The 22,413-nt window shown below is 37.8% G+C and overlaps 1 protein-coding gene across 6 annotated transcripts in view; it reads left to right on the top strand.

Moving 5' to 3' along the window:
* The window catches only part of RGS22 (regulator of G protein signaling 22), a 161,630-nt gene extending 147,428 nt beyond the window's left edge, over window positions 1–14,202 (top strand). For 5 of the 6 annotated variants that reach the window (XM_033202830.1, XM_033202831.1, XM_033202834.1 and 2 more), the window contains one exon: window positions 975–1,120. The gene's annotated coding sequence lies outside the window, so the exon portion shown is untranslated. Of the gene's footprint in view, window positions 1–974; window positions 1,121–9,931; window positions 10,065–14,132 lie in introns of those variants that run through there. The other variant, XR_004435283.1, reaches the window with a different exon arrangement.
* The last annotated feature ends 8,211 nt before the right edge of the window (window positions 14,203–22,413 follow it).

Below are 22,413 nucleotides of genomic sequence, written 5' to 3'. Positions count from 1 at the left end.
TTCTGCAAAGAACATATATGGAAGAATGGGCTGTAGTTCAGTTTTCCCAAGATTTTCTAAGCTGAGAATATTAGAAGGAGCTTAAAATTAAAAAAAACAAAAAAACAAAAAACTAAAAATTGAGGGCCCTTCTCCCATGCAGATTCTGAGGTGATTATACAGTTTTGATTGGATACTAGTGTTGGAGTTTAAGAAAGCCTTACAAAGTAGTCTAGTAGTATAATGTAGTACAATGTGTAATTGATTGACCTAATACTTGAAGAACCGAGTTAAACGTCCTGTTTCTTTTACCTTTTGCCTTGTAGATTAGCTTTTTGGTTTCTTAACATCCTTAGTTTTCTGGTTCTTGGGAGGTTTGATGAGTAGGCCTTAATGTTCTTAGGCTACTCATTGTTTTTCTCTTCTGGTTTACCCTAGCCTCTACATTCTTTTGCCCATTTCTCCACCCCTCAGGCCAGCCTCATAGTCCCCCTAACATTTGCTGACACTCCTGCTCACTTTTTGATCCCTATGACAACTGTATTATTCCGTTCTCATGTTGCTATGAAGAAATACCTGAGATTGGGTAATTTATAAAGGAAAGAGGTTTAATTGACTCACAGTTCCATGTGGCTGGGGAAACCTCAGGAAACTTACAATCATGGCTGAAGGGGAAGCAAACATGTCCTTCTTCAAGAGGCAGCAGGAGAGAGAAGTGTCAAGCAAAAGGGGGGAAAGCCCCTTATAAAACCATCAGATCTCATGAGAACTCACTCACTATCATGAGAACAGCATGAGGGTAATCACCCCCATGATTCAGTTACCTCCCACTGGGTCCCTCCCATGACATGTGGGAATTATGGGAACTACAAGACGAGATTTGGATGGGGACACGGCCAAAGCATATCAAGAAACTCTATGAAAGTTTTTTGTTGTTTTGCATTTATATTTGCTATAGATGTTTATATTTTCATCCATTTATTTTTACTTTGCAGGAATTCTTTAAACCAGATTTTGCGGACATGAGAAGCTCCAGTGATTTGTTTTTTTGAAGGTCTGTATCAGAACAAGCCTAACATCTAAATAAAGTTTGATTCTCGATTATCCAGATGGATAAATAAAGAACATTTGGCTTGTCTTACTCTTGCAGTTTTAAAATTATAGCTATTCTGTACACATGACATACAAGACTATAAGAATTGTTTAACTTATTTAGAATAAAACAACTACTATCTAGGTTTGAAGAACCAAAATGTTTTGCTTATCACAGTCATTAAGGAAGTATAATGCTATGCTCCTCAAGTCATCTTTCAACAAATATTCCTTGAGCATTTACTGTTATTTGGTTAGCAGATGTATTCAGCAGGTGATTAGGGGACAAATATTCCGAGTGATAAATTGTTCCAAAACATAAAAGGAAGAGCCTTCCCTACCCCATCCCCAACTCTAAAGGAACTATATTATTATTGTTATTATTATTATTATTAGAGATGGCATCTCACTCTGTTGCCCAGGCTGGAGTACATTAACACGATCTTGGCTCACTGCAACCTCTGCCCCCTGGGTTCAAGCGATTCTCCTGCCTCAGCCTCCCGAGTAGCTGGGACTACAGGCATGTGCCATCATGCCTGGCTAATTTTTGTATTTTAGTAGAGACAGGGTTTTGCCACATCAGCCAGGCTGGTCTCAAACTCCTGACATCAAGGGATCTGCCTGCCTAGGCCTCCCAAAGTGATGGGATTACAGGCATAAGCCACCATGCCCTGCCAGGAACTGTATATTAAAGCAGTGGTTCTCAGACTTTAGTATGCTTAAGACTTACTTGTGACATTTGCTAGCAATACACATTCCCAAGCCCCCTCCCTGAGTGTCGCATTCAGTAGTTCTTGGGCTGGACCCAGGAATCTCACTCTTTAACAGACACCTGAAGTGATTCTGATGCAGTATGCCATAAACCACTGTTCGAAATAAACTGTTACGGTGGCAAGAAAAGAGTGTCAAAAGGTAAAAGCTACCTTATTAACTGGAACTATACTGTGGCAAAGAGAACCCAGACATATACCTTCCTATACTTTTCCTGGAAGAAAAGGAGAGTGTGTAAGAAATGACCTGGGAGAATCATCTGGGGGCCTTGTGACTCAAGAGCTCTGAGGATATGACCTAGATCACCACATTGGAAGCACTGGACTTCCAGTTTTGTGTAATCCCAGAAAGCATTTTCAAAGCAGAAACTGCCACTCCAGATTATCTGAAGAGTTAGATATTTTAAATGGGTAAACTATTAGGAGATCTACTTCAGAGATCATTTTTTTCTTCTAAAGCAGTGGGCTTTCAATAGTTTTTTGTTTGTTTGTTTGTTTTCTAATCATTGGAACCCTGTAGTTTCCTGTGCTCCTACAGTGCCACATACCCTATAGTGTAGTGGCCATGAAGTTTCCTTTTCTTCTGACTTCTCTTGTGCTGTCTTCTCTGGTTTTAACCGAGCATTTTATATGATTCCATTTTCTCTCCTCTCTTAGCATATCAATTATACCTTTTAAATTTTTCTTATTCATTGCCCTAGAGTTTGCAATTTATATTTACTACTAATAAAAATCCACCTTCAAATGACATGATAGTGCTTCAAGGGTAGTGCAAGTACCTTATAACAGAGTGTTCCCAATCTCTCCCTCCTCTCCCTTATCCATAAGCTATATTTCTCTTATCCATAAGCTATATTCACTAAATACATTGTTGCTATTACTATTTTGAACAAACTGTTATCTGTTAGATCAGTTAAGAATGAAAAAAAAAAACATTATTTTACCTTTTTCCTTTATTCCTTTTCTGATGCTTTTTCTTTCTTTTTATAGGTCTGCATTTCTGACCTATATAATTTTCCTTCTCTCTGAAGAACTACTTTTAACATTCCTTGCAAGGCAGATCTACTGGAAACAAATTTCTTTGATTTTGTTTGCCTTAAAAAGTCTTTATTTCTCCTTTACTTTTAAATGATAATTTCATAGAACACAGAATTCTGGGTTAGTGGGTTTTTTTTTTCCTTTCAACACTTAAAATATTTCACTCTACTCTCCTCTTGCTTGATGGTTTCTGAAGATAAATCAGATGTAATTCTTATCTTTGCTCCTCTATAGGTAATTGTTTCCACTGCTACCCTCTGGCTTTTTTGAAGATTTTCTCTTTGTCTTTGATTTTCTGCAAATAGAAATATGCTATTCCTAAGTATAGATTTTTTTTGGCATTATCCTACTTGGTGTTCTCAAAACTTCCTGGATCTATGGTTTGATGTCTATCATTAATTTTGGAAAATCCTTAGTCATTATTACTTCAAATATTTATTCTCTTCCTTTCTTTTCCTTCTGGTATTCCTATTATATATATTTACCCCCCCCCCCAACCTATTTTGTCCCACAGTTCTTGGATATTCTATTCTGTCTTCTTCATTCTATTTTCTCTTTGCATTTCAGTTCTAGAAGTTTCTATTGATCTCTCTTCAAGTGCAGTTATTTTTTCCTCAGCTGTATGTAGTCTGTTGATGACCCCATCAATAGCATGCTTCATTTCCATTTGATTTTTTTCTTAGACTTTCCCTCTCTTTGCTTACACTGCCCATCTGTTCTTGTATGTTATCTATTTTTTAAATTAGAGCTTGTAGCATATTAATCATAGTCATTTTAACTTTCTGTTCTGATAATTCCATTATCTCTGTCTTATCTGAGTCTAGTTCTGATGCTTGCTTTGTCTCTTCAGACTGTTTTTTGACTTTTGGCATGCCTTGTAATTTTTTCTTGGAAGCAAGACATGATGTATTAGATAAACAGATATGAGGTCAATAGGTCTTAAGTGTAAAATTTCATGTTTTTCTGGCTAGGAGTTAGGCTGTATTTACTGTTTGCTGTAGCTGTGGCATTAGAGGCTGAAATTTCCTCTATGCCTTTGTTTTTCTCTCCCCTGTTGTTTCGGGCTTTTCATAGAGACTCCTTGATACAGTGCCTGAGACTTGAAGTTCTCTTAGCTAAAATCTCTGTTATTATACAACAGACCTATCGATATGGTGGTAGGGTGGGAGGAGGGGAAAGCATTTTATAGTCCCATGATTCGGTTCTCAGTGTTTTATTGAAACTAAGTTGGGTATTTATTTCCCTTCCCCCAGGTTGTTAGGGCTTTGGTAAAACCCTCTTCTGTTAGGTTCCGGTAAAATAGTTTCCCTTGAGTCAGGCCTTGTTAAGAATAGAAAACTCTTGGTGTGTTTCAAAATGGTGATTTTATTCCTCCTTCTGCCAGAGCAGATGAGGATTTTTCTCTGGTCTTCACAGGAGAACCTGATGGGCCTCCTGTAGGTAAAACTCAAGAAAGTGTGGGTGTGCCCCAAGACTGGACCTCCTCAGAATCTTTAATTCTCTAGTTAGTCGACACTAAGCTTCCAGAAATTTGTTAATTACAGTTTCAAGTATTCCTCCAGATAGTGGCTGCAGCTGCAGGCTTCTGCTCCCACTAAGCTCTCATTGTCTGTATCTGCCTGTCTGTCTCTCCAGTTTTAATGGCTGCAGTTTGCTCATTACCATAATTCTTTGATGGATCCAAGAAGAGTTGTTGATTTTCAGTTTTTTCGGCATTTTTCTTGTTGTGAGGATGGTAATCATGACCTCCACATTCTTTACTTGGGCCCTGAAGTTTGATACCTGTATTTTAAAAGTATTTTGTAGTTAGTTTTGTGCTTAAGATAAAATTAAGAGGCCAGGCATTGTGGCTCATGCCTATAATCCAAGTGCTTTGGGGGGCTAAGACAGGATTGCTTGAAGCTAGGAGTTTAAGACCAGCCTGGACAACATAGTGAGAACCCATATCTACAAAAAAATGAAAATATTAGCTGGGTGTGGTGGTGCATGTGTGTAGTCCCAGCTACTTGGGAGGCTGAGACAGGAGACTCACTTGAGCCCAGGAGTTTGAGGTTACAGTGAACTATGATCATGCCACTGCCCACCAGCCTGGGTGACAGAGCAAGACCCTGTCTCCAAAAAAAAGAAAAAAAAGGTTAATTTAATAATTAAAAGTTTTGTGTTATATATACATTTTAAATTGATGGTAATTGTGTATCATAAATATTTACATATTCCTTTTTAGCCTACCCTAAAAGCATCCCACAGCATGGGCTCATCCCAGTTTATGCCACCAGAGGCAATTTCCTTGTATTAATGTGCCCATGAAGTATCATCTGTAGTTCTACTAGTTTTTCTTAACATTTATTCAATGCGTCTTCTCCTTTTTCCCCTTCATTATTGGATAACTGTCTTATTCCAGAGCCTTATCACCTTGGATATGGGTCCTAATTAGTATCTCTTTCTCCTGCCTGTCCACTTTACAACCATCCTGAGTGATCTTTCTAAAATGTAAACCTTGTGCAATTCCGTTCTCTAAATACTTCATTGAGATGATTGGTAAACCTGTTATTAGTAAAATAGAAGTTCTTCATTTAGCAAGATATACATATAAGGCCCCCCTATTGAGAGGTGAAGCCAGCTGGACTTCCTGGGTCGAGTGGGGACTTGGAGAACTTTTCTGTCTAGCTAAAGGATCGTATATGCACCAATCAGCACTCTGTAAAAACACAGCAATCAGTGCTCTCTGTCTAGCTAAAGGATTGTAAATGCACCAATCAGTGCTCTGTGTCTAGCTAAAGGATTGTAAACGCACCAATCAGCACTCTGTAAAAATGCACCAATCAGTGCTCTGTGTCTAGCTAAAGGATTGTAAACACACCAGTCAGCACTCTGTAAAAACGCACCAATCAGTGGTCTATTTCTAGCTAAAGGATTGTAAATGCACCAATCAGCACTCTGCAAAATGGACCAATAAGCACTCTGTAAAGTGGACCAATCAGCTTTCTGTAAAATGAGCCAATCAGCAAGATGTAGGCGGGGCCAAATAGGGGAATAAAAGTTGGCCACCCGAGCCATCAGTGGCCACCCTCTTGGATCCCTTTCCATGCTGTGGAAGCTTTGTTCTTTCGCGCTTCACAATAAATCTTACTGCTGCTCACTCTTTGGGTCCTCACTACCTTTATGAGCTGTAACACTCACCACGAGGGTCTGTGGCTTCATTCCTGAAGTCAGCGAGACCACAAACCCACCAGGAAGAACAAACAACTCCGGACGTGCCACCTTTAAGAGCTGTAACACTCACTGCGAAGGTCTGCAACTTCACTCCTGAAGTCAACGAGACCACAAACCCACCAGAAGAAAGAAACTCCAGACACATCTGAACATCTGAAGGAACAAACTTCGGACACACCATCTTTAAGAACTGTAACACTCACTGCGAGGGTCCGCGGCTTCATTCTTGAAGTCAGCGAGACCAAGAACTCACCGGAAGGAACCAATTCCAGACACACTATCTTCTGAGACATTCGGATCAGGCATTTGTTCTTCTGGGAAGCTATCTTTGGTATTCTTCCCTTACTACAGATGCCCCAAATAACTACAGAAGTTATCCTCTTCTGTCCTATCACTGTCTTGTTCACTGTTCTGTAATACAGCGTTAGTCACAATGATTGTAATTTTTAAATTATATGTGTGTATACCCTAATACAGTTATTTGGCTTTCCATTCTATCACCTTATATAGAACATTTAAAATAGATGTATGTTAAATATTTGTTGAAAAAGATGAAGGAAATAGCTCCACTATAAAATTCCAGCAAGGTAAAAATCACTGCTCATCTAAGAAAGTTCAATGTAATGCTATTCATAAAAAAGTGCCATTAATAGTCTTTATAATTATAAATATATAGTAATATGGAATTTTATGTGAAGTGTGAAACTTTTGTCCTATCTACATCATTTTTCATATCTGTGTTTGTCATGTCTCTAAGTTAATAAATTAATGCTTCTCGAATCACATTAAATCACTTTAGGCTGGCATTTCTCAACCTCAGCACTAGTGACATTTTTGGCCAGGTAACTATTTATTGTGGAGGGCTGTGCTGTGCATTGTAGGATGTTTAACAATGTCCCCGACCTCTTACCCATTATGCCAGTAGCACCTCTCCAGTTGTGGCAACTCAAATATATTTAGATATTTTGCTACATCATCTCTAGTTGAAAACCACTGCTTTGGACTTTTGGACATTTTTATGTTGTATTTTTTGAAATCTCTAATGGCAATGGAATCTTTAGATTCTAATTCTATATTATATACTTTTAAAAGTATCGTACCTGCTAGCTCTGTAAAACTACCAACAGTGTCTTCTAAATCAGTGATGACTCATTTATTTTAGTGAATATCTATACTAAAGCCACTTGAATAATTTATTTGCTTTTACATCATCTTTGAAAACATAATGCCTAACAGAGATGCTAGCCAATGTTTGTTGAATTAATAAAACTTAAAATAAGTTTTCTATTTACACTTACGGTAACATAAACTATATTTTAGGTAATCTTAAAAGTGCCCTTAAATCTGATTTGGGTGTGTATAAATAAATAAGTAAATAAATTATAATAGTGCCATATTTTTGCATATGATGTGCTGCTTGATATTATAAATTCTCTTGAAGAAAGACAGCTCCCTTTTGGAATGTTCCTAGGATTTAAAAACAGACAAGGCTGGGTGCAGTGGCCCACACCTGTAATCTCAGCACTCTGGGGAAGCTAAGACAGGTGGATTGCTTGAGCCCAGGAGTTGGAGACCAACCGGGAAAACATGGTGAAACACCTTCTCTAGAAAAAATGCAAAAAGTTACCTAGCATGGTGGCACATGCTTGTAGTCCCAGTTACTCAGGAGGCTGCGGTGAGAGGATTGCTTGAGCCTGGGGTGTCGAGGTTACAGTGAGCCATGATCATGCCACTGCACTCCAGCCTGGAAACCCTGTCAAAACAACAACAACAACAAAACAACCCCAGAAAGTACTAGGTATACTGTATCAACTTATAGTCTTCAAAACAGGGTAAATTGAGCTCATACTTTGTGTGTTTACATTATTATTTGAAGTAAATAAGTATGTTTTAAGAAGTTTTTTCAACCAACCAAACATCAGTGAAATAAGTATATTTTGAAATAAATACAATGGTGAAATAATCCGAAAGTAATGTGGCCAGTTGGATCAGATTCAGCTTGTATATAATTTTTTAAAATAAGCAAATTTAGTATTAAAGGCATAAATTAATTTATGTTATATTTCTTTTTCTTTTTCTTTTTTTTTGAGATGGAATCTCACTCTGTTCCCCAGGCTGGAGGGCAGTGATGTCATCTCGGCTCACTGCAACCTCTGCCCCTTGGGTTCAAGTGATTCTCCTGCCTCAGTCTCCCGAGTGCTGGGATTACAGGTGTGTGCCACCATGCCAGGCTAATTTTTTGTATTTTTAGTAGAGATGGCGTTTCACCATGTTAGCCAGGACGGTTTCGATCTTCTGACCTCATGATCTGCCCACGTCAGCCTCCCAAAGTGTTGGGATTACAGACGTGAGCCACCATGCCCGGCCAATTTATGTTATACTTCTTAAATGTGTATGTTCATCATTTGTCATATAATTGAAAATTACTTGATAGTACATAATCTGGAAAAATTGCATTTTATTTTTAAATTGGCGTACTCTCTAGAATTACAGTGAAATTTCTGCCTCAAAAAATAGATGCTATATATCCAATGATTCACTAGAATTTGGTTCTGAACCAGGCACCATGACTCATACCTATAATCCCAACACTTTGGGAGGCCCAGGTAGGAGGATAGCTTGAGCCCAGGAGTTTGAGACTCGCCTGGGCAACATAGTGAGATGCTGTCTCTACAAAAATTTTAAAAATTAGCTAAAAGCAGTGTTGAGTACCTAAAGTCCTAGCCACTCTGGAGGCTGAGGTGGGAGGATCACTTAAGCCCAGGAGTTCAGGGTTACAGTGAGCTATGATCATGCAACTGCACTCCAGCCTGGATGACAGAGCAATACCCTGTCTCAGAAAAGAAAAAAGAAAAGAAAAGTAAAAAGAGAAAAGAAAAAAATTTGATTCTGGTCCTGGATCTGTTGCTGCCTTTCTGATTTGGGGCCATTTATTTAACCCCTTTAAGCCACAGTTTATTATTATTATTTTTTATAAAGAACTCAGGGTCCTTTTTTAGCTCTAATATTATGTGATTCTATGAGTTTATAACATTAAAGCTTTTTAATGTATAACTGTCTATAGAGTTTTGGTCTATTTTTCAATGGGCACTTATTTTTATATTTTGAATTAGAGTCTTAGATCAAATTTTTCTGAGAAGAATAATTCAGTTGGGCGTGGTGGCTCACGCCTATAATCCCAGCACTTTGGGAGGCCAAGGCAGGTGGATCACGAGGTCAGGAGATCGAAACCATCCTGGCCAACATGGTGAAATCCCATCTCTACTAAAAATACAAAAATTAGTTGGGCGTGGTGGCTCGTGCCTGTAGTCCCAGCTACTCAGGAGGCTGAGGCAGGAGAATCACTTGAACCAGGAGGTGGAGGTTGCAGTGAGCTGAGATCGTGCCACTGCACTCCAGCCTGCGACAGAGCAAGACTCTGTCTCAAAAACCAAAAGAATTCAACTTCTATACTATTTCCTTTTACAGAGTCAAATACTTAGGGTATTGCCTGGCCCTAAAATAGTTACTGTTCTAGAAAAAAAAAAAATTCAACAGTACATGCTAATAGTAAGTGGTACTCTCCCTCCTTACCCCCATTGTAACAGTGACAGAAAATGGTTTCCCAACATATTTTCTACTCTTACTCCTTTTAGTAATGGAATCCCAAGTTTTCGTTGTGCCCATGGTGACCTAACTGGAGTTAACTGTCATTTCCCAATCTACCACGCAGGTAGATACAGCCATCTGACCAAGTTCAGGCTTAGGGGTTGTGAAGAGAAGTGTATGATGTCCATTCAATACTTTTAAATAAATGAAAATGCTCGCCAACCATTTTCTCTCTTTTCCCTTTCTGTAAGCTGGGTCATAGTTATGATGCTGGCTGGCAACCTTTCACTATGTAGATGGAGTAGATGGAGCATCTAAGGAATTATGGAGCCTGGGTCTCTGCAAGACCTCATGAAAGAGAGCCGCCGCACACTGGACTGCTATGTGAGATAAAAACAAATCCCTCTCTTGTCTGAGTCACTTTATTTGTGTGCCTTTTGTTACAGCAGCTTATCCTATACCTTAACTATGCAAAAATTGCCTGCAGGAGTAGGGAACTACCAGAACAAAAACCTAAAATGTGTGGCATTGATTAAGCAGTCAGTCAGTGGGCAGCAAGGCAACAGATAATTGCAAGCTAGAAAGGTGGTGGCCAGACTGGGTGTCTTGGCTCATGCCTTTAATCTCAGCACTTTGGGAGGCTGAGGCAGGAGGATTGCTTGAGTCTAGGAATTCAAGACTAGCCTGGACAACATAGTGAAACCTGTCTCTACAAAAAATAATAATAAAAAAAAAAACTAGCCAGGCATGGTAGCGCACCACCTGTAATCCCAGCTACTTTGGGTGGCTGAGGTGGGAGGATTGCTTGAGCCTGGGAGGTCGAGGCTGCAGTGAACTGTGGTTGTGCCACTGTACTCTAGCCTGGGTGACAAAGTGAGATCCTGGCTCTAAAAATAAAAATTAAAAAAAGGTGAAGATGGTGACCTTTGTAATACTATGACAAAATATTTGGTTAAACTGTTACTTGTGATAATTTGGAAGGCAGACCATGTGACTAGTAACCCCATAGCTTTGTAAAGGAAGAGGTTAAAAAAAAGAATGTTGGTGTGTGTTTGTGTGTTGGTTGCCCCTTTCTGCTTTTAGCAAGATACGATGAAGATAAATCAGTCAAGCATTAACCAGTTTACAAGTAGAAATGGAAGAGAATACAACTCAACTAAGGGAGGCACATTCTCTGACTGTGGCTTGCAGTTAAAATTGGTGTAAAATCTAATAATTAGAAGCCTCAAAGTTGGGAAAGACAATTGCAACTATTCCCTGTAAAGCTGAGCCTTTGGTCATTGCCCTTTACAAAAGTTTCTCAGTAAGACCTTTCATCTGGACAATGGTAGCCCAGTAATAAAGGTCAAAGTAAAGGTGTTGCCATCCTAATCTAGCCTATTGTTTTAGATTACCTTAAAATAGCCACCATTAAATAATAGAGAGAGAACTGAGCTAAACACAAATGTGAAAAATAAGAGACTTCGCAGCCTTAAGAACTATGACCAGAAGAGATTTTGACATGGAACTGACTGGTAGTAAATAGACTTGAAGCTTACTAAAATTTTGATAGAATTGTATTCCCAGAAAAACCACAAACCTGGCATAAAAATACCTGTAATTTTTCAATCTCTGAAATAATCACAGGGCTCCCAAATTTACATGATCAAAAAGCAGGTAATGAAATTTTTACCGTACCCAAAGAGGCCCACTCTTCAATGCCAACCTCAAACTTGGCTTAGAGAACAATAGATAAAAATTTTCCCTGAAGGTAAAGCCAAGGGCCTCAGACAACTAGGGACAGGGAGTTTTTCCCATGGAGTAGATTCAGTATCTAACATCGTGTCTTCACAGTTCCTACCTAGAAGATGAATTGTGATTACTGTGTGTTTGTTGCCCACTCATTCTTTTTCAAAGCATCATAATCATATTGTTTTTATTCTCTGCTCTGATTTACGTCAATATCCTCTGTCTTAGTTGATTTTGTGCTGGTATAATGGAATACCACAGACTGGGTAACTTATAATGAACACAGATTTATTTGGCTCATGATTCTGCAGTGTGGGAAGTCCAAGACTGAGGAGCCTCATCTTGAAGGGGTCTTTTTGCTGCATCATAATGTTGGCAGAAAGGCACCTGGTGAGAGAGCATACGCCAGAGAGAGAAAAGGGGTTCAAGCCCATCTTTCTTTGAGGAATCCACTCTTGCAATAACTTCACATAAAGCCTGTTCAGACACACTAGTTTTTCTCTAAACTTTCACCTTCAGCTCATCAACCCTTTCATTCCTAACCACAGCCTTCAATGGAACTTCAGCAGGTTTTGGATTTAATAATAGTAGGAAGGGGAAATGTTCCCCAGTATGACATAATACCCATTTTCATATAACATTCAGGTATAGGAGACAACTTCCTTACATAAAACCTGTTTAAACATTCCAATTTTCATCCAAACTTGCAGCTGAAGCCTGTCAACCCTTATGATTCTACATCATGAGAAATAAAATTCTAAGCCCCTGACTGAATGGACTTCTTCCTGGCCAAAGGAACCTCAGAGAAACCTTGGAAGCTGAGTTAACAGACACACCTCATTCTACCCCTTCTCTTGCTAACCACCTTCTTTCCTAAGGCTAGACAGAAACCAAACCTTTCAAAAGACTTGTTAAAAGAAAAACCTTAGACAAATTAAATTTAACAGAATTTAATTGTGCCAAGAATGATTCACGAATCAGGCAGCTTCCTGAATCTAGGTAGGCTCAGGGAAACCCCAGTGCAGCTACATGATGGAAAATATATTGACAGAAAAAGGCAGGTGACCTACTGAAAACAGAAGTGAGGTACAGAAACCACTGGATTGGTTACAGCTCGGCGTTTGCCTTATTTGAACATGGTTTGAACAGTTGGCCACCATCAACTGGCGAAAACTCAGTGATCGGCACAAGAGTAGGTTAGTCTGTGTACTCATGCAGTTAAGGTTTCAGTTTACTATGTACGAAGAAACCTTTAGGCTGAGCTTAAAATATGCAAGGAGTCAGCTTTAGGCTATACTTAATTTATCAGACTCCACACTGATAATGTTCAATACTAGCTTATCTTTCCAGGTACAGAACAAAAATAAGATGAGATTACTCATTCGTTTACCCCTCCCAGAGACGGCTACTTCCTGTATCTCTTTTTCTTCAAATGTTCACCTTAACTTACCTAAAATGTAAATTTACAAGGCACTATTTTTAAGGAAAATGTATAAATACTAAATCTCCTGAGAACCCCTTTGGAAAAAAGAGCCACAGATATGTCTGACTCACGTTTTCCCGGGTGCACCCTCAAGCTGGCTCAGCGAACTTCAGTGATTTGATAAATTCAGAGACTTATGCCTCAATCACTCATTTTGGTTGTCCAGCCTCTCAATCTAATTGTAGCTTGTATTAGGGCTTCACAAATGGGTTTCAGTACCATAATACGTGGGGCTCCCATATCAAGGAGTCCCAGAAACTTCTCTTCTTCACCCCCTGAACTATTTTCCCACTCACGGGCGAAAGGCTTTGGATCCCCATCAGGGGTTTGAGCCAGGAGACCCTGACCTTTGTGTCTTCATATTGACTTATCTGCTTAAGTATCGCCCTAAGCTATTTGGGGTCAAGTTTCTCCTTGTCATCTTTGCCCTCTGCCTTTTAAAATTTCTTCATATGTGGTAATAGAATGGATTTGATGTTAGGGAACCAGCTGGACATTCCTTTAGCCTGACCAACCTTCCATAATGTTGTAGTAAGACCTTTGTTTTAACCCTGTCAATGTTCATTTTATTCATCCAATATCATAATAACCACTTAAAGATTTCCACTCTGACTGGACAGGTCTCTTGGCTCTCCCCTTTCTTTCTCGTCTTTGTTTTGTACCCATCAATGTTTGCTATATTCACCTGTTTCTTAAAAACCATTTTAAAATTTCCACCTTGTTAGTTTAGAAGATTCCTTTGACTTTCCCCTCTGCCTTTTCTCATTCTTTTGTTAATTAATCTAATGTTTTAATTAGCATCTATAAGACCATTGAGGGGAAACTGAGCCAGCAAATTCAGTAAGGCTTCCTAGTCTGTTGCTCAGTTTTGCAGCAGTAAGATCACATAGGCTATCCATGCAAAAGCAGCCCCTTAGTTACAGCATTTACTATGACTTGAGTAATGGGCATTTTCAGCAGGTGAATATCCTGGTCATTATAAAGCCAGTGCCACATGGCTTTCATTTGAGAATATCAGCTATTTCAACTAGGGTGTTCTACTTGGCATTTACAGGGGAATTGGGCAGTCCTCCTCCCTAAAGGGTAGACATACTTTACAATCCAGCAGCCAGGCTTCTCCCTCATGATTAATCTCCTGGGTGTCTAGATCACATAAAGCCATAGATGATTGTTCAATAGTGAGCTATGGGTCCTCCATCAACCCAAATATATTCACTCTCTTTTCATTTCAATTATTACAGATAATAATACCAAGAGATTGAATATTTCACCATTTTCTTGTTAGTTGGCATTTCTTCACATCACAGCCGAGTGAGTTATTCTTGTCTGCTTGCCTGAAAAGAACCCAATTCACTGAGAACAGCAAGTGTTGCAGCAAAGAAAGAGTTTAATAATCATAGGACCAGCCAAGCAAGGGGAACAGAAGAAATTTCTCAAATCTGCCTGCCCAAAAATTCAAAGGCTAAGGTTTTTAAGAGTGTCCTGGTTAGCAGAGGTCTGGGGAACTGAAACAATTGATTAGCTGGGAATGAAATTAGGGGAGTGTCTAAACTGTCTTTGCACAGCTGAGTCAGTTCCCTAGAAGGGATATCCCCTCAGGACTCATCTCTTGGTCTGCCCAAATGCTAAATCTGAAAAATATCTCAAAGACTAGTTATTTAGGTTTCACAATAGTGATGTTACCTATAGGAGCAGTTGGGGAAGTTACAAATCTTGTGACCTCCAGTTATATGACTCTGGGGCAGTAAGCAGACTATAGAAAAGCAAGCTAAGCCGTGACAGATTATCGTTTAACTATGCTTATTCTTTAGCAAATTTCAGGACTCTACCATAATTCTAACCTTGTTTTATGAATGTGACTTCAGTCTCTGAACAAGGAGGGAGGTCAGTTTTCCTTGCCTCAAAATTTTAACTAAATTTCTCTCATGGTCTTCACACTAGAATAATACAAAAACCAATTTAGCCTATGAGGTTATAAACAAGATGGAATCATTCATGTTAGATTCTCTCATTTCTTAAATTCTAAAGGAGATGGATCTAGTAAGGAGTGTGGGAAGGGACAGGGAGCTTCTATGCCCTCACTGGATATGCCAGCCTTGCAGCACCTCCATGTGTTCAACCACCCCAGAAGCTCCAGCTCAGTCAGGGCGTTTAAGTGTAAATTCTGACTAATCATTGACTGACCACTAAGCTGTGCTAACCCAGAGGTGATCCCTAGGAAACAAGACTTAAACTTAAAAAAAGTGAATAAAACAACTGTGCAAAGACATAAGTTGCTATACAATGTAGGGAAGACAGACTATAGAATTAGTCTAAGCAAGTCACTGAAATAAATAACAAAACCACAATAACTACCCAGGATGGGAGGTGAATCAGAATCCAGAAATACTACCACATATTATCTTAAATATCCAGTTTGTTGTTGTTGTTTGTTTGTTTGTTTGTTTTTTGAGATAGAGCCTTGCCCTGTCACCCAGATTGGAGTGCAACAGTGCAATCACAGCTCACTATAACCTTGACCTCCCAAGCTTAAGCAATCTTCCCATCTCAGACTCCTGAGTAGCTGGGACCACAGGTGTATGCCACCACCTCCATCTAATTTTTATTTTTTATTTTTTTGTAGAGATGGGGTCAGGCTGGTCTTGAACTCCGGGGCTCAAGTGATCCTCTCACCTCAGTCTCCCAAAGTGCTGGAATTACAGGTATGAGCCACCATACCTGGCTTAAAATGTCCAGTTTTAAACAAAAAATAAGCACAAGACATGCAAATAAATAGGAAAGTGTGACCCATACACAGGAAGAAAAGCAGGCAATAGAAACTGTCTCGGGGGGCCTCATATTAGATCTTATAGACAGATCTCAAATCAGCTATTATAAATATGTTTAAATAACTAAAGGAAATCATATTTAACTAAAATAAAATGTGGTGGCAAGAGTTCATTAAATAAATAACAGTAAAAAGAAATTTTTTAAAATTGAAATTCTGGAGTTTGAAAATACAATAACTGAAATGAAAAATTCATTACATAAGTACAACAGCAGATGTGGGCTGGCAAAAAGAACTTGGAGATAGATGAATAGAGATTGCCCAATCTGAATAACAGAAAGGAAAAAGAATGAAAATAAATGAACAGACCTTCAGAGAACCAAGGGACACCATCAAGCATAGAATGTGTTGCATAAAAGGAACCACAGCATGGGGGCAGGGAAAGAAATGTGTAATAAAAATACTTGAAGATACAATGGCCAAAAACATTCTCAAATTAAAGTAAAACACTAGTCACATCCAAGAACCTTAAAAGCAAATTGGATACAAGGTCAGTTTAATATCCAAAAATCATTTAATGTAAACCACTATACTAATAAAGGACAAAAGCCACATGATCCTTTCAGTAGACAAAGAAGCATTTGAAAAAAAACTAATGCTTATTAATAAACCTTGAAATAATTCAACCTAATAAAAGGCCTCTACAAAAAAATCACAGCTAACATTTATACTTAATGATGGAAGACCAAAAGCTTCACCCTAAGATTGGGATCAATGCAAGGATATTCCCTCTTGCCAAGAAATCCACCAAAACTACTAGCCCTAATAAATAAATTCAAGAAGGTCACAGAATTCTGGATCAGTATTAAAAAATCAATATTGTATTTCCATATACTAGCAATAAAGAAACAAAAATGGGCACATTGAATACAATTCTATTCACAATAGTGTGAAAATGAATTAAGAGTAAATTTAACAAAGGAAGTGCAAGACTTGCACACTGCAAACTGCAAAACATTGCGGATAAATATTAAAGAAGATCTAAATAAAGAGAAATATATTTCATATCAGGAATCAGAAAACTGAATGTTGTTAAGCTATTTTCCTGAAATACATCAATGGATTCAACACAATCGCTATCAAAATCCCCTAGGTTTTTGTAGAAATTGACAAGCTGATCCTAAAATTTAGCTTAGGAAAAGCAAAGGATACATGGCAAAATAATTTTGATAAGAACAAAGTTGGAGGACTTACACTTCTCAATTTCAAAATATGTTGGTAATTAAGACAGTGTGGTATTGACATCAGGACAGACATAGAGATCAATGTGAAAAAATTAGGAGTTTATAGATAAGTCCATATGTTTATTGTCAACTGATTTTTCAACAAGGGCACCAAGGCAATTCAGTGAGGAAATTATCTTACATGAAACACAAAATTTTCCCCAGAATAGATCATATTCCTAAATGTAAGAGATAAAAATTTTGAAAGAATGCAGGAGAAAAATCTTTGTGACCCTAGGGTAAATAAATTTTTCTTGATATCAAATCAACTAAAATATCAATAAAAATACATTGATAAATTATACTTTATAAAATTTTTAAAAATTTGTGCTTTTAAAGACAATTTGTTTTCATTAAGTAGATGAAAAGACAAGCCACAAACTTGGACAACATATGGCCAAATTATATATCTCCCAAATAACTTGTATCTAGACTATATAAAGAACTTTTAAAATTCAATAAGAAAAATCCAATTTAAAAATGAGCAAAATATTTGACTAAATGTTTCACTAAACAACATACAGGAATAGCCAATAAGAACATGGAAAGATACTCAACATCATTAGTCATTAGGGAAATGCAAACGAAAACTACAAAGAAATACCTCCTCACACTCACTAGAATTGCTATAATCAAAAAGACGATAACAAATGTTGGCAAGGATGTGGAGAAACTGGAACTCCCATACATTTCTAGTGGGAATATAACAGCCATTTGGAAAAGTTTGCAGTTTTTTTATAAGTTAAATATATATTTACCATACTACTTAGCAATTCTACTCCTAGGAATCTATCCAAAAAAAAAAGAAACCATATTTTCATTTTTTAAAATGAAACACAAAGATTTGTATGTTGATGTTTGTAACAGCATTATTCTTAATAGTTAAAATGTGTATACTACACAAATGTCAATCAACTGGTGAATAAATAAAATGTTGCACATGTATAGAAGAGAATACCATTCTGCAATAAAAATGACAAATTCCTGATACATGATACAACATATGTGAACCTCAAAAAACATTATGCTAAGTGAAAGGAGACAGGCAAATACAGTCTTGTGTCACTTAACAATAGAGATACATTTTGAGAATGAATCCTTAGCTGATTTTGTCATTATGCAAATATCACAAAATGTACTTATACAAACCTAGATGGTATAGGCTACTACATGCCTAGGGTATATGGTATAGCCTATTGCTCCTAGGCTACAAACCTATACAACGTGTTACTGTACTGAATACTGTAGGCAGTTGTAACACAGTGGTAAGTGTGGATATAAACATAGAAAAGGTACAGATAAGGCATAAAAGATATAAAACAGTACACCTATATAGGACACTTAATATGAGTGGAGCTTGCAGGACTGGAAGTTGCTCTGGGTGTGAGTCAGTGAGTGGCGAGTGAGTGTGAAGGCCTAGGATATTACTGTACAATACTGCACATTTTATAAACACTGTACATTTAGGCTATACTAAATTTACAAAAAAAAAGTTTCTTCAACAGTAAAGTATCCTTAGCTTACTGTAACTTTTTTCTTTTTTTTTTTTTTTTGAGTTGGTGTCTCACTTGGTCACCCAGGCTAGAGTGCAGTGGCGTGATCATGTCTCACTGCAGACTTGAATTCCTGGCCTCAAGCAATCCCCCCACCTCAACCTCTCCAGTTGCTGGGATTACAGGCATGGGCCACTGCACTGAGCCTTACTGTAACTTTTTACCTTATAAACTTTTAACTTTTTTAGAACTTTTTGACTCTTCTCTAATAACACTTAGCTTAAAATACAAACACATCATAAGCTATACAAAATATCTTCTTTATATCTTTATTCTGTAAGCTTTTTTCTATATATATGTACATATATAGAAAATACATATGTGTATATATATAGAAAAAATATATATGTAGAAAAAATATATCTATATTACTTTTAAAACATTATTGTTAAAAACCAAGTCATACACACACATTACCTAATCTTACACAGGGTCAGGATCATTAGTATCACCGCTGTTGACCTTCACATCTTGTCCTACTGAAAGGTCTTCAGGGACAGCAATATGCATGGAGCTGTCATCTTCTATAATGATGTATTTTTCTGGAATACCTCCTGAAGGACCTGCCTGAGGCTGTTTCACAGGTAACTGTAAAATATTTATATAAGTAGGAGTATACTGTAAAATAATGATTAAAAGTATAGTAAATACATAAGCCAGTAACATAGTTGTTTATTATCATTATCAAGTGTTATGTACTATACATAATTGTATGTGCTATACCTTTTTGCAAATCTCTTCAATGTTTGGTCAAGAAAGATGATCTGCTTCTACTTTCAATCTTATGGCATCTTGTTTTGGTCACACTGTATGAGGAAAATCTGACCTCACACAAATGTAGTTGGAAAAAGGAGGAGTATTTTAATAGCCTTCTCAGATAATAATGCACATTCTTCTTCATACTATATCAACACTTGAAAAAGAGGAGATTTTTAAAGGTTAGTTGCAATGTGGAAACTGAAACCATATTAGTAATTTCCATACTCTGCCATATGAAAATCTGTTAATTTGTTTTGCTCTTCGTATGCATCTTTTATCCATGTGTGATTTTGTAACATCATTGTTCTTTTGGGGAAAATAAAAGGTTCACTGAGTTATGCAGGTATTCCAAATGTTGATGTTTCATTGTACACTATCAAAAAATCACAAGCTAATATCACCACCAATATCATCAGAAAAATCTTTGAGTATTGGGAAGCTATCAGATTCACAGTGGTAGATATGTTTTCCAAAATTCTGATTTTCACTTATAAGCTTGTATTTTATCACTGGGAAAAATACTGTCTGTTGTTTTCCTTGAAGTGATAGTCCCACTTCGTACATTTTTGAGAAAGTGTCTGCTAAATACCCAAGTCTGAATAACTATAATTCATATGTAAGTCCTTAAAGTGAAAATGGTGTTCCATGAGACAAATGGCTAGGCCAGCTGGCAACTCAAACAATAGTGCAAGTGCTTTTTCTGGAGATGACCATTGTTCTTTGGTATGTGGCAGACATACTTTCTGTGTACTTCCATTTCACCACACAGAATATTAAAAAGGTAAGTCCTCAAGGGTCAATATTTAATAAAGTTAAATTTTTTGGATATTCTTAAGTGAAACTGGCAGACCTCAAATCTGAGGTCTTTTTTGCATTTTTTTCCTTGCTTTTAAAAAAATCTTTATCTATTGCTCATCATTATACAAATGAGGACTCTTCTTAAAAAGGACATTTATTGAGGTATAACATAAACAAAAAACTGTACATATTTAACATATGCAATTTCATGAGTTAAGACCTATTCTATGCATATACCCAGAAAACTATCATCACAATAAATGTATAGACATAGCCACCACCTCTGAAAGTATCCTGGTTTCTTTTATATATATATAATATGAGGTCTACCTTCTTAAATTTTTAAGTGCACAACACTGTTAACTAGAGGTACTATATTGTGGAGTAAATCCCTAGAACTTACTCATCTCGCATAACTAAAACTTTACACCCATTGAACAACTTTCCAGTTATCCCTTCCCCTGGCCCCAGGAAACCACCACTCTAGTCTCTGCTCCCATAAGCTTGACTGTTTTAGATACCACATATAAATAGAATCATGCAGTATTTATCTTGTGATTGGCTGTTTCACTTAGCAGAATGTCCTCTGGGTTCATCCATGTTATCACACATGGCAGGATTTTCTTCTATTTTAAGGCCAAATAATATTCCATTGTCTAAATAAGCCACATCTTCTTTCGTTCTTTCTTTCTTTTTTCTTTTTTCTTTTTTTTCTTTTTTTTTTTTTTTTTTTTGAGATAGGGTCTCTCTCTGTTGCCCAGGCAGGAGTGCGATGGCACAATCATATCTCACTCAGCCTCAAACTCCTGCGCTCAAGCAGTCCCCCTGCCTCAGTCGACTGAATAGCTTGGACTACAGGTGTGCACCACCACACCTGGCTAATTTTTGTATTTTTTGTAGAGATGGGGTCTCTCTTTCTTGCCCAGGATAGTCTCAAACTCCTGGACTCATGATCTTCCTGCCTTGGCCTCCAAAGTGCTGGGATCATAGGCATGAGCCACTGTGGCTGGCCTCCTTTTTTTTCTTTTCTTTTCGGTTTTTTTGTTTGTTTGTTTTTGTTTTTTTTTTACTTTTTTGAGACGGAGTCTCCCTCTGTCGCCCAGGCTGGAGTGCAGTGGCGCGATCTCGGCTCACTGCAAGCTCCGCCTCCCGGGTTCATGCCATTCTCCCACCTCAGCCTCCCAAGTAGCTGGGAATACAGGCACCCGCCGCCACACCCAGCTAATTTTTTTGTTTGTTTGTTTTTGTATTTTTAGTAGAGACAGGGTTTCACCATGTTAACCAGGATGGTCTCCATCTCCTGACCTCCTGATCCGCCCACCTCAGCCTCCTAAAGTGCTGGGATTCGTGAGCCAGGGCGCCTGGCCTGGCCTCCTTTTCTTTATCCGCTCATCTGTTGATGAACATTTGAGTTTTTTTCATATCTTAGCTATTGTGAGTAATGCTGCAATGAACATGGGAATGCAGATATCTCTTCAAGATATTGGTTTCAATTATTTTAGATATATGCCCACAAGTAGGATTGCTGGATCATATGGTAGTTCCATTTTTAATTTTTTTAGGAACCTCCATACTGTTTTCCATAATGTATACCATTTTACATTCCCACAAGTAGTGAACAAGGGTTCCAATTTCTTCACATCCTCACCATTGCTTATTATCTTTTGTGTTTTTTTATAATAGCCATCCTCAACAGATATTAAATGATATCTCATTATAGTTTTTATTTGCATTTCCCTGGTGATTAGTGATATTGAGCACCTTTTTAAGATAACTGTTGACCATTGATATGCCTTCTTTAGAAAAATGTCTATTCAAGCCCTTTGCCCATTTTAAAATCAGTTTGAGTTCAAATTTTCTTTTGAGTTGTGGAAGTTTCTTTTTTTCTTTTTTCTTTTCTTTCTTTCTTTTTTTTTTTTTTTTAGACAGAGTCTCACTCTGTCTCCAGGCTGGAGTGCAGTGGTGTGATCTGGGTTCACTGCAACCTCCAACTCCCTGGCTCAAGCGATCCTCCTGCCTCAGCCTTCTGAGTAGCTGGGATTATAGGCAAGTGCCACCATGCCCAGCTAATTTTTGAATTTTTTTTTTTTTAGTAGAGGTGGGGTTTCACCACGTTGGCAGGATGGTCTCTATCTCCTGACCTGGTGATCTGCCTGCCTCGGCCTCCCAAAGTGCTGGGATTACAGGCCTGAGCCACCACACCTGGCCAAGTTGCAGGAGTTTCTTATATGTTTTGAATGTTAGCCCATTACAAGACATATGGCTTGCAAATATTTTCTCCCATTCTATAGTTAGGCTTTTTGTTCTGTTGATTATTTCCTTTGTGGTGTAAAAGTGTTTTAGTTTGACATAGTTTCACTTG

The sequence above is a fragment of the Trachypithecus francoisi genome, unplaced genomic scaffold (assembly GCF_009764315.1).
Source record: "Trachypithecus francoisi isolate TF-2019V2 unplaced genomic scaffold, Tfra_2.0 Lachesis_group7, whole genome shotgun sequence".
Classification (NCBI taxonomy): domain Eukaryota; kingdom Metazoa; phylum Chordata; class Mammalia; order Primates; family Cercopithecidae; genus Trachypithecus; species Trachypithecus francoisi.
The sequence above is the reverse complement of the archived record's forward strand: the minus strand, read 5'-3'. Positions and strand labels throughout refer to the sequence as shown.